Below are 12,616 nucleotides of genomic sequence, written 5' to 3'. Positions count from 1 at the left end.
CAGGAAAGGAGGGGGGTGCAGTCCTCACCAGTTCTGTGGCTCAAGAATTATTTCAATGCCCCGTTTGAGACCCAGGCTCCTTGTCTCAGTCAATCGCCAAGAAGCTGGAGAAGCCTTTGAAGATGGAGATGCCCATGCAAAGAGACCCAGCAAATAGGCAGGAGCTGGTAGGTGCGTAAATGAGGCAGATCCGGGAGCCAAGGGGCAGAGATGCAGGGAGTGTCTGTTTAAGAATCGAAGAGTAGGGAGGTGAAGGCAGGCCCGGGAGGCAGAGATGAGGATTATCCGACTGTGATAGTTTTTGGAAAGAGACAATTCACGGGGCCCAGCCCTGGAGGCGGGGCCGGCAGGATGAAAAGATCGGTAGGGAAGCTTTTCACCGTGCTGGCCTGGAGCCAAAGTCCAGGTCCAGCCACAGTAGGAGTCAGGCCAAACCAGGACTCCCTAATTGACCGTGTTCTCCCATTGGTTGTGAGTGGCGCTGGGTTTTTTGGCATGAAGCTCCTTTGCTTCACCCTGGAGCGGTGAAAGCCGGGCACTTGAACTAAGTCCGGATCCCCAGCTTTGGCGGGTGCCAGCAGACAAGCCGGGGGTGGAGGGGAGCCTGGGTCCGGTGACAGCTGTCTGATACTGTCCAACTACACTGTAATAGGTCTCTCTCTTTTTTTGCCGGGAAGTGAAGTGCACGGTTAGGCTGTCGGAATGGTTGCTTGGGTGGTTGGTTGACTTAATTATTCCTTCCTCCTGAGACTAGAGCACATTGAGATACACCAGATCTAGGGAGGAGGCAGGGTTCCCAATGTGGCATGAGAGCTATTCTGCCTGGATAAAGGTGTGCTGGCCATGACCCTCTTAGGCCAATGACCCCAAAGCAGCCGTCCTGTTAAAAGAGGTTGGGGGGTCTCTGGGAACCATAGAGAACCTGACCCAGCTCCCTCTGGGTTGGGAGGGTAGAGTTCATGATCTCTAGGGTGAGGATAGGACTTTCCAGTGGCTCTTGGGGGAATGTGATGGGTTGAAGCCAACAACGTCACCTGGGAGCTAATAAAGCGAACCATTCTACTTCTCAGGGACCATTGTCTTATCTGTACAAACACGGAGACTAGCATCACCTTCCGCAGTTCCCACATAGCTGACCTCCTGGGCTTCACTATCTCTGGGAACTCATCGTGTTACACAATGAAACACAAACAGCCCCTGCCCCTGGGGGTGGACGTATGGGAGCTCCCCCCAGATCCTCTTCCATTCAAGGAGACCACTCAAGGAATACCCTCATTTTTTCCCACCTGGACCCCCTCCTGAACTTTACCATTCCAGAAACTCATCATTCTACAAGATGAAATCTATTCTGAAACTCACAACTCCTCAGATCAATTCTGCATCCTGTGCCCCCCCCACCCCGCCCCCACTGGCAGCTCCTTGAGGGCAGGCACTGACTGTCTTTTTGCCTTTCTGCATATCTCCAGTGCTTAGCCCAGTGCCTGGTACACAGGGGGTGTTTCATAAGTGTTTATTGACTTCTCTGACTCGAATTGTGAGGGGATCCCCTTCACCCTCAGAGGAAGATGTCAACATCAGGGCCCCTATATCTAAAGCTTCCAAGAAAAACATGAATTGGTATCAGGCCATAGAGGTGCTCAAAAAGGACTTTGAAGATAAAGTTAGAGAGGTAGAGGAAAAAATGGAAAGAGAAATGAGGGGGATGCAGGAAAGACATGAGAAAAAAGTCAACACCTTGAAAAGTCGAATTGGCCAAATGGAAAAGGAGGTACAAAAGCTCTCTGATGAAAATAATTGCCTAAGAATTAGGACTGAACAAATGGAAGCCAGTGACTTTATGAGAAACCAGGACACAATAAAGCAAATCCAAATGAATAAAAAAATAGAGGGCAATGTGAAATATCTTCTGGAAAAAACTGCTGACCTGGAAAATAGGTCCAGGAGAGATAATTTGAAAATTATTGGTCTACCTGAAAACTGTGATCAAGGAAAGAGCTTAGACATCATCTTCCAAGATATTCTCAGGGAAAATTGCCCTGAAATTCTAGAAGAATCTAAAATAGAAATTGAAAGAATCCACTAATCACCTCCAGAAAGAGATCGCAAAAGGAAAACTCCTAGGAATATTATAGCCAAATTCCAGAGCTCTCAGGTCAAGGAGAAAATATTGCAAGCTGACAAAAAGAAAGAATTCGAGGACTGTGGAGCTCCAGTCAGGATATCACAAGATCTAGCAGCTTCTACATTAAAGGACAGGAGGGCATGGAATATGATATTCCAAAGGGCAAAGGACATGGGATTACAACCAAGAATCACCTACCTAGCAAAACTCATCAGAATCTTTCAGCAGAAAAAATGGGATTTTAATGAAAAAGAAGACTTTCAGATATTTGTGATGAAAAGACCTGAACTGAATGGCAAATTTGACTTTCAAATACAAGACCCTAGAGAACCATAAAAAATTGGAGCTGGGGGATATACCTGGGGTCGTACAGTGGGTGACTGTCTTGTGTCTGAGGCCACATTTTTGGCTGGGATCCCCTGGGTCCAGGGGTGATGCTTTGTCCACTGTGTCACTTAGCTAGGTGATGACATCTTTGGGGTTGGACTGAGGGATGAGGGGAATTCGCTGGGGAAGGGGCAGAGGTAAAGTTCTACATGAAAGAAGCAGGAAGGGGCTTATGGAGTGGGGGAAGAGATGGGAGAGGAGCAAGGCAGTAAATGAATTTTACACTCATCAGAAAAGGCACAAAGACCTTAAATTCATCAGAGCTGCCTCAAGGAGGGACTAACAGACACACTTAACTGTGTGGAGTAATCTGTTTAATCTGGGCAGTAAATGAGCCTAACACTCATCAGAATTGGCTCAAAGACCTCAATCTCATTAGAATTGGCTCAAGGAGGGAATGATGTACACACTCAATTGGGTGGAGTAATCTCTCTAACCCTGCAGGAAAATAGGAGGGGAAAGGGATAAAGAGAGAGGGGCAAAAGAAGGAAGGGCAGAGTAGGGGAGGTGACAGACAGAAGCAAATCCCTTTCAAAGAGTGATAGGATGAAAGAAGATGGATAATAGAATAAATATCTTGGGGAAGGGAATAGGATGGAAGGGAAACAGTTAATAGTAATCATGAAAAAGAGAAAAGGGGGAAAATTGTACAAAAACTATTTATAGCAACTCTTGGTGGAGGCTAAGAATTGAGAATCAAGGGAATGTCCATCAATTGAGGAATGATGGGAAAAGCTGTGGTATATGATTGTAGTGGAATGGTCTTGTGCTACAGGAAATGACAAACAGGATGATCCCCGAAAAACCTGGAAAGACTAATGAACATCGATGTATAGTGAAGTGAGCAGAGCTGGGAGGACATTGTGCATAGTGACAGCAGTATTGTTCAATGAGCAATTGTGAATGACTTAACTACTCTCAGCAATACAATGATCCAAGACAATCCCAAGGAACTGATGAGGAAGCATACTATGCACCCCTATAGAAAGAACTGATAAAAAGAACACTTGTGGATTGTGCATATACAACCTGGTTGCGATCTTGTGGAGGAGGGAGGAAAGTGAGGGAGGGAGGGAGAAAAATTTGGAACTCTAAATCTTATGAAAATGAATGTGAGGGGAGCCCCTTTAAACAGCTTTAAAAAACCAACAATAAGAAGTATTCATTAAACATTGACCAGTGGGTGAGTCAGCAGCCCTTTAGGAGATGAGGCACTGGTTAGAGGCTTTGGGGGAGATTTCTAGATTTTTCTAGACTTTTGAATAGGATTTCTAGAAGGCATTTCCCTGACCTTCACTTGCTTGATGAGGGGCATAAATATAGGGACATAGTGCAAGCATATATGATGTCTGAGCCGGTGTGGGGGGGGGAGGGGTTTGTGTGGTGGGAGGGGCAAATAGTGGTGCGGGCATGACCCATGATATGTTGTTTTGTGAACAGCTAGAGCCTCTGCCTCTATGTAGTTGTGGTCCCCACCTTGAAAGGTCATCATGCCCTGGGTCCTAGACCCTAGTTAACATCAAAAGTAATCAGCATTCAGATTGCGCTTTCTATTCTTTGCTTTTCTTCCCTTCCTTTTAAAGTTCCCACATAATTAAAGGGACTCATGCTGGGCCATCATCAGGCTCTCCTAATTTATTAAATTGTATTGCCAGTAACTCTCTTTCCCCAGTCTCCCATCTAATTCCCACCTAATTTAGGAGCTTAGAGCTCTTAGACATTTTAATATTTAAAATTGTTAATGGTAAATCTAAAAAGAAATGCAGCCCATAACTTCTCTTGTCTTCATAGACATATTCCTATAAAGACAAGACCTTCAGAGAAGAGATTTAGGGTTGAAAGAGTCTTTAGAGTCATCAAGGCATGGCCTTACAGATGTGGACCTGAGGTCAAGAAAGGTTAAGTAATTCATCCAAGGTCACATAGCTAACCACTGCACTCGGCTGATTTTTCCTGATAGACATCCATTATCATAATTGTAGAATTGTGCAGTATCAGAATATAAGGTAGCTGGTGACACAGTGGACAGAGCCCCAGACCTGAAGTCAAATGCAGCCTCAGACATGTACTAGCTGTGTGACCCTAGGTAAGTCACTTGACCTCTGCACACCTCAGTTTCCTTATTTGTAAAATGGGGATAATAATAACACCTATCTATCAGAGTTGTTGTTAGGAACAAATGAGATAATATTTGTTAACCACTCAACAAAACTTTAAGTGACATACAGATGCTCATTTATTATTATTGTTATGTGCTGACAGTATAAATTATGCTCCTCAGTGCACCCAAAAGCAACCAGACCAATACTGATGTCTCTCTGCTACTGACTAGTTTCCTTATTAATTTTTCTCTCTCTGGGTTCAAAGGCATACTCTGGAGTATTCTTGGAAATTATCAAAATTGCTTTAAAAAAAAATTGGTCCCTACTCTGGAATAAACCAGCATAATTTCTTCACATGGGCAAACCTTCTCTCTTTCATTCTTGAAGAGTAAATATATAGGCTTGGTCAAACACAGTGTTCATATCAAATAATATTAAAAGGCAGGGAAATATTTTTTAACAAGGTACATAAGGTAATGATGGAGTTTTCATTCAGGCTCAGTGCTTTCTCCCCTTTTATACTCTCTTCCCAACTGTCCTGGGAGTTTGCTGAAGGAAGAGATTGAAATTTGAACTCTGGTGGAAATTTTCCCACTACTGCATTCTGGGAAAGCAGAAAGGAGAAAGAACTATTGAAATCCTTCACTCTCCCGAGGGCTTGACTGGTTGTAGTTGGCACAACTACCAGTTCAACCTGGGCTGTTCCCCGGTCCATACCTACCACCTTCCTGTATTCTCTCACTCTCCGATTCATACACTTCTCCTCTCAAAACCTGTTTCTTTCTTTGTAAAATGAGGATAGACTGACAAGGTAAAAATGGAAAACTGGTGCAAATATCCACATCATCTCAAAGAATAACCACCACTACCATCATTTCCTACTACCTACAAATGTGTTCATGTCTTCCCTCTCCTGAAAAACCCCTCACTTGATCCTTCCATCCCTGCTAATGCTTGTCCTCCATTTCTTCTTCCCTTTGTGACTAAACTATTGTAACAGTTTCCTAATGGTTCTCTCAGCCTCCAGGGTCTCCCATTGCTGATCCACCATCCACATGACGAGATCCTAAAAAAATGCCAGTGATATTCCTAAAATACTGGTGTGTCCCTGTCATTCCTCTGCTCAAGAAGCAACTGGTTGTCTTGGGAATAAGAATGCAAAGTCCTCTCCTTGGATTTGGAACTCTTCCCAACCTAACCTCAAGTACCACTCCAAGCTTATTATGCAATATTCCCATTCGCACACTCTTTGGTTTAGTCGAACTGGCTTTCTTGTTCCTCACACACAAAATGCCATGTCCACCTCCAGGTCTCGGCACAGCCTGTCAGTCCTACCTGAGATGTACACCTTAGGCAAAGCCTTACCTACGTTTCTTAGAATCCCCAGGGCTTTGAAAACTCAGCTCAAATGCCACCTCTTATCTGAATTCTTCCTGGATGGGTAGTGAGATGCATACTGTGATTCCATCTGATGTCTTTTTACAATGAGAACGTGTGTGTGTGGGTGTGTGTGTGTGACAGAGAGAGACGGAGAGAAAGAGAGAGTCAGAGAGAGGGAATGTGTATGAGTGCATGCCCATGTGTGACTTGTTTCTTGGATGATCCAAAATGACAATCTATTAATATTAATGGACTGTTTTGATTAGAAAGGGCAAAAACTCTTTATTATTGATCTAATTTTTAAAACCATTGGGAAGATGATGGATTCATGCATATTCATTGGCATAGGAATAAAGATGTAATTTCAAATAGACTCTGTGACACACCCAGGAACAGGGATTCTCATTATACTATCCTTAGTTCAGGATCATTAGAGGTGATGGAGGAATTGTTAATCCAAGACAGCCATTACTAGGAGAGCTTTGATTAGAACAAAAGAAGGCACACTAATCAGATCACTGTTTATGCCTTACTCCTCCACTCTTCTCTATCAAAGAGCACAAATCTAAGGACAATGTTACAATCTAACTGCCAGGCACCATTTACATCACACAGACATGGAAGACAGGAATTAAAATTGGGGCTCCAGGCAACTGGAAACTCCAGGAACTGGAAATCGTTTTTTAAAATTATAAAAGTAGTTTATTATTTTCCAGTTAGATGTAGAGATAATTTTCAACATTTGTTTTCATAAGATCTCTAGTTTCAAATTTTTTCCCTCCTTCCCCTCCTCCCCAAGACAGGGAAATCATTTTTTAAGTTGTGTTTGTGTGGTACTATCTGCCACTTTGGTCCAGGAAGTGGAAGTCATTTCCACCTCCCCTGTGCCATTCCTTAGGTCACCAGACTACCTAAAATCACATAAGTGATTTACAATGAAGGCAACTGAGCTCTAGTGCATAGTTCCTCTGAAGCCGATGACCTCTTATTTACAAAGTCAGTGTTGTTATTAACCCAATGCACTGCCATATTTGGCAACATGTTTTTATCATACATTTCACAGCACTACCTTTTGTTTTAAAACACTGGGAAACCTTGAGCAATAGCTCCCTTGGTGACATAAAATGGCTCTACAGCATTAGAGAAGCAGTAAGTCCATTATCAGAACAATTGATTTCAAGAAGAGCTGGCTTTCTCTCTATTTGATTATTATAGTTCTTTTAACTTAGAGCTGAAAAGTACTTAGATGCCAGCCAGTTCAACCCTCGAATTTTATAGATGAGGAAACAGAGACTCAGAAAGAAGGGGTGGGGTGATTTGCCCAAAGTCACAGACAAACAAGAGTAGAAGCATGGCACAAGCCTGGCACAGTGCAGACTCTGAGCTGGCTTCCTAATCAGAAATCAATCAATCAATCAATAAGTAATTTTTCCTTAAGAGCCTACCAAGTGGGGCAGCTAGATGGTGCAGTGGATAGAGCACTGGCCCTGGAGTCAGGAGTACCTGAGTTCAAATCTGGCCTCAGACACTTAACACTTACTAGCTATGTGACCCTGGGCAAGTCACTTAGCCCCAATCACCTCATAGACAAAGACAGAAAGGGAGGAAGAGAGGGAGGGAGTGAAGGAGAGGGAGATAATTTGGCAACCACTGGGAAGAATAGGAAAAGCTTCATAAAGAACAGAAGTTCCTTAATATGGAGTCTGTAAACTTTTTAAAAAATATATTTTGAATACAATATATCAACATAATTGGTTTCCTTTGTAGATGGTAGAATAGTGTACAGAATGCTGGACTTGTAGTCTAGAAGACCCAAGTTAAAAGCCTGCCTTAGTCATTTGCTAGATGTACAATTCTGGGTCAGTTCCAAGCCCCTTTCTACTCTACCCTACTGACCCTTCTGACTTCATTGAGATTAGTATAATTAGAGCATTTACCCATATCTGTAAGCTCATAGATGCATGAAAGTATTGAAATAATCAGTGGAATAAGGTCTTCTATTCTCAAGCTTCACACCAAATGTGACCAAAAACAATGATTGAAACAGATCCTAAATTCACCCTCTACTCACTTTTTAGCCAAATTTAGCAGAATTTAGCTCTTAGAAAAATCCATTAAACCCATTGTTTGATTGAATTGATCATCAAAACAGTCAAATCTTCATTGCCCTAGCCAAAGAACCAAACCAGGCAGGGACATAGGAAAAAGAAAGGCAGAAAAGAAGACTGACTTTAATTATCTTAACACATATCAACTAAACTTCTTAAGAATATACACTTATCCAGGGAGGACAAGATTATATGGAAGGTATAGTTAGTGATAGACTGGTTAATTCTTTCATATTGGACACTATTAAGATATTCTCTGGTGCCTCATTATTATACAGAGATGACCTTAAGTTGTTAGAGGCTCAACTACTTGACCACAAGCTTGCATTGGGCAATGGATTGTAAATATCTGGCATTGGAAGACAAGCCTACCTAATTCTAGAGAAGCCCATCAACAGGCCATGAGTTGATGAATTTTTGGCCCCAGAATTTCTTGAAGAGGTTTAATAAATAATAGATGAGTTGCTATCTGAATCAGTGAAGGGAATGACTACATTAACAGACTCAGAGACCACTGCAGTATTGAAGTTAAGAAACTTTGGCAGATGGGTGATTTTACTGGAGTGGGTATTTGACACATTGATGTAGATTAAAGCTTCTTCATATCTTCTTATCCTTATGTAATTTTTTCCAATTCTTATTAAAAAAATACCCCAAGGGCAGCTAGGTTGCACAGTGGACAGAACGCTGGCCCTGGAGTCAGAAGGACCTCAGACTCTTAACACTTACTAGCTGTGTGACCCTGGGCAAGTCACTTAACCCCAACTGCCTCACAAAAAACAAAACAAATCAAAACAAAAAATACTCCAAAGAAGACCCACTCAAGACATGAAATGCCTTCCTCTAGTTCCTTCACGTTATCAGTGACACCAATTTACTCTTTGGGCTATTGCTTTATCATCTATTAGTCTCACTACATGCCCACTTCATTTCTTTTGTGAATCAGACATACTCTTAGTAATGTCTATTGTGTCACTTTTTGTCTACAAGTCATTATCAGCAATGTGCTGCAGCCCACTATGAAAACCATACTTCTTTCCCATTCTTTTCCATGATTGTGATGCTTTATACCTTGAGGCCTTTTGGCATCCCTGGAAGGGTATTGATTTAACAGGTATCCCACTCAATTCTAGAATCCTGAGTTCTATAGGTTTGATGATTAGAATGAGGATGTCTCAAGCCCCAGTCTGCAATCTGGTGTCTACTCTACCAATGGACTAGGCAGGAACCATAAATTAAATAACAAAATCCATATTTGGAGCAGAATAGCAAAGTAAATAATAAGAAGAAACCATGTAGTAGGATCATTTTCAGTCCCCCAATCACAAATGAGTATAATCTTCTATGAACTCATTCATGAATAGGTGAAGGGAACAAACCCCCACAGGAAACTCAGATTCTAAGGGAAGGGGGGTTTGGTTGGGAAAACCTCTTCTTTCTGGGTTCTCCTGGATCTCTTTCCTGGAAACTAGATGGGTACCTCTGCATCTTGCATCTCCCTGATAAGACACAGAGACCCTCCTGTCAGGACCACAGAACCCCACATCTATTACAGCCAATGCACTCCATTTCTATAACTGTTATCAAAAGCTCTGCCCTCTGCCATGGCTCTCTGTCGCCACCTGCTGTGCCTCCACTGTTACTACTGCTATCTGGATCTTTTTTTCCATCCATGGAAGTCCCAAGTCCCATTGTTGCTTTGGAGATGTATCATTGCTCTGTGAGGCTACTCACACAGAAAACCTGGAGGCAGAGTTAGTCCGTTTTCAGCTCTATCTTTTGTCTGTCTGCCTAGTCAGCACACAAGGGCTTCACAGGCAAGAATGAACACTTTTCTCCTTGCCCCTCTCAATGGGAAAATCCCCAGCCCTTACTCCTTGCTGAATTAGGATGCGTGAATTCTTTCCCCAAACTCATCACATGGGCAGCCCCTCCCACTGAAGCCTTCAGAGGTAGGAGAAAAAGAGGTAAATTTAGTCTTAGCAGTATCACTTCCTCACATTTATAGCTATCCCAAAATGAAATGGACTTTCTTAGGTGGTGGTGGGTTCCCCCCCCCCCAGAGGTCCTCAGGTGAAGGTTAGATGACTCTTTTCCCCAGATGCTATAACAGATTCCTGATTAGAAGTGATCTTCCAACATGAAGATCCTTTCCCTTAAAACCCAGTCCTGGGTGGACCTGCCAAACCTCATCTAATACTAATAAAGATTGCTAGCATTTTCATAGCACATCGAAGTTTGCCAAGTGTCTTAAATATGCTATCTCATCTGATCCTCACAAAAACTCTGGGAGATAGGCACTATATTTATTTCCATTTTAACACATGGGGAAACTGAGGAAGAAAGAAGTGATTTGACTTGCCCAGGGACACAGCATCTGAGGCCGGTTTTGAATTTACGTTTTCCTGACTCCAGGGCCAGTGCTGTCTCCAACATGCCACCTAACTGCTTCAACTTTCTTTCTGTGACATTCACTGTCAGCTGCTGAATGAGATTGTTATTTTATCCGTCAGTGGAATTACTTTCCTGATGGCATTCCAACAAAAGCAAGCCTTTCTCTTCATTTGCCAGTCTTTTACAATTAGCAGCTCCAGAAGCCACAGTCTCTCTTGTCATATTTTTATCTCATTCCCATCTCGTGATTTCCCCCAAATAGGCACATTATCTGACTGAAGTGTTCATGGGCAAATGCCACCCTTCTCTTGGTTCAGCTAATTAGCTTTCTGCTTTTACCTTGGGTAAGGTTAATTTTTCTTTTCCACTAATAAAGTAAGGATAACAAGGTACCCTTAGTATCTTCATGCTCTGGCAAGATGCCCGTGGCATCTCGAAAGCCTGAGAAGCTGTTTCCTATAAGTTGTGGTGTGTGTCAGGATGAATCTTACTCTTGAATGAAACGTTCAAGAACCAGAAGATGGTGATCTCAATGTGACTGTTTCACAAATCAGTTAATTTCATAGTTATAGGCAGTGATTTCTTCTGAGAAATGATGGACTTGTCCACATGGGGAATCATTCCGACAATGGTAAACAAATCATGAAGGAGACCGAAGGAGAAGCAGAGGATTGGCCAGCTTAGAAATGTTGCTGCCAGGGGCAGCTAGGTGGTGCAGTGGATAGAGCACCGGTCCTGGAGTCAGGAGTACCTGAGTTCAAATCCGACCTCAGACACTTAACACTTACCAGCTGTGTGACCCTGGGCAAGTCACTTAACTCCAATTGCTTCACTAAAAAAAAAAAAGAAAGAAAGAAAAGAAATGTTGCTGCCAAAGGAAGGTATTTTAAGCCTTGAGTTTATAATGAGTATGTGTAATTGGGGTAGTAGCTTCTTCCTGACACTCTTAGAAACATTGGCTTGCCTTCAGATAATCCATTACTGGAGAAATGCTTCCTCCAGCCAGGCAATCGCCTTGTTCAAAGAAGACCAAGCCAGGATGAGCAAAGATCAATTTCTTGAAAAAAACATGTCAATATCCTTTGTTTTCACATCACCTTCATTTCCCAATATATCCCTAGGGTTAGAGGCTCTGAAGATACAGAACAGGCCAGGTAGACAGAGTGCCAGTAGGGATCTGGCCTGCTAGGCCCTTTTCCCCTCCTCAAAATACTATCCCTTGCAACAATGAATTTGAAAAGGAAAAATATAGGGAAAAGAAATTCTGCAAAACTTTGTTGTTCTTGTTCAGTCATGTCTGACTTTATGATCGTGTTTGTTTTTGTTGTTGGTGGTGGTTTTTGTAGGCAATGAGGGTAAAGTGACTTACCCAGGGTCACACAGCTAGTAAGTGTAAAGTGTTTGAGTTCAGATTTGAACTCAGGTCCTTCTGAATCCAGGGCCTGTGCTTTATCCATTGTGCCACCTAGCTACCCCTGGATGGTTTGGGGGTTTTTAGGCAAAGATACTGGAGTGGTTTGCCATTTCCTTCTCTAGATCATTTAACAAATGAGGAACCGAGGCAAACAGGGGTAAGTGATTTGCCAGGGTCAGACAGCTAGTGTCTGAGGCAGGATTTGAACTCAAGTCTTCCTGACTGCAAGCCCATCCACTGTACCACCTAGCTGCCTACTCAACAAAACTAGCCCGAATATTTAAGCAACCTTCCATGACTCTAGTCCCCCACCTCTACAAAGAAGAGAGAGAGGGGTATATTTTCTCCTCTTTTCTTTGGGGCCTATCCTGAGCAAGAATTAATTTCATTGGTAGCCTGGATCTTTTTCAAAATAAATAGAAGAGAGCAGCTAGGTGGCACAGTGGATAAAGCACCGATCCTGAATTCAAGAAGACCTGAGTTCAAATCCGACCTCAGACACTTGGCACTTACTAGCTGTGTGACCCTGGGCAAGTCACTTAACCCTCATTGCCCTGCAATAACTAACTAACTAAATAGATAGATAGATAGATAGATAGATAGATAGATAAAGGAATGAATGAATGAATGAATAAATAAACAAACAAACAAAAATAAATGAAAATAAAGAGAAGAAATTGAAAAGCAGATCTTCTCTACCCACACAGGC

Source organism: Dromiciops gliroides, chromosome 2 (assembly GCF_019393635.1).
Source record: "Dromiciops gliroides isolate mDroGli1 chromosome 2, mDroGli1.pri, whole genome shotgun sequence".
Lineage (NCBI taxonomy): Eukaryota > Metazoa > Chordata > Mammalia > Microbiotheria > Microbiotheriidae > Dromiciops > Dromiciops gliroides.
This window is presented reverse-complemented; position numbering follows the sequence as displayed.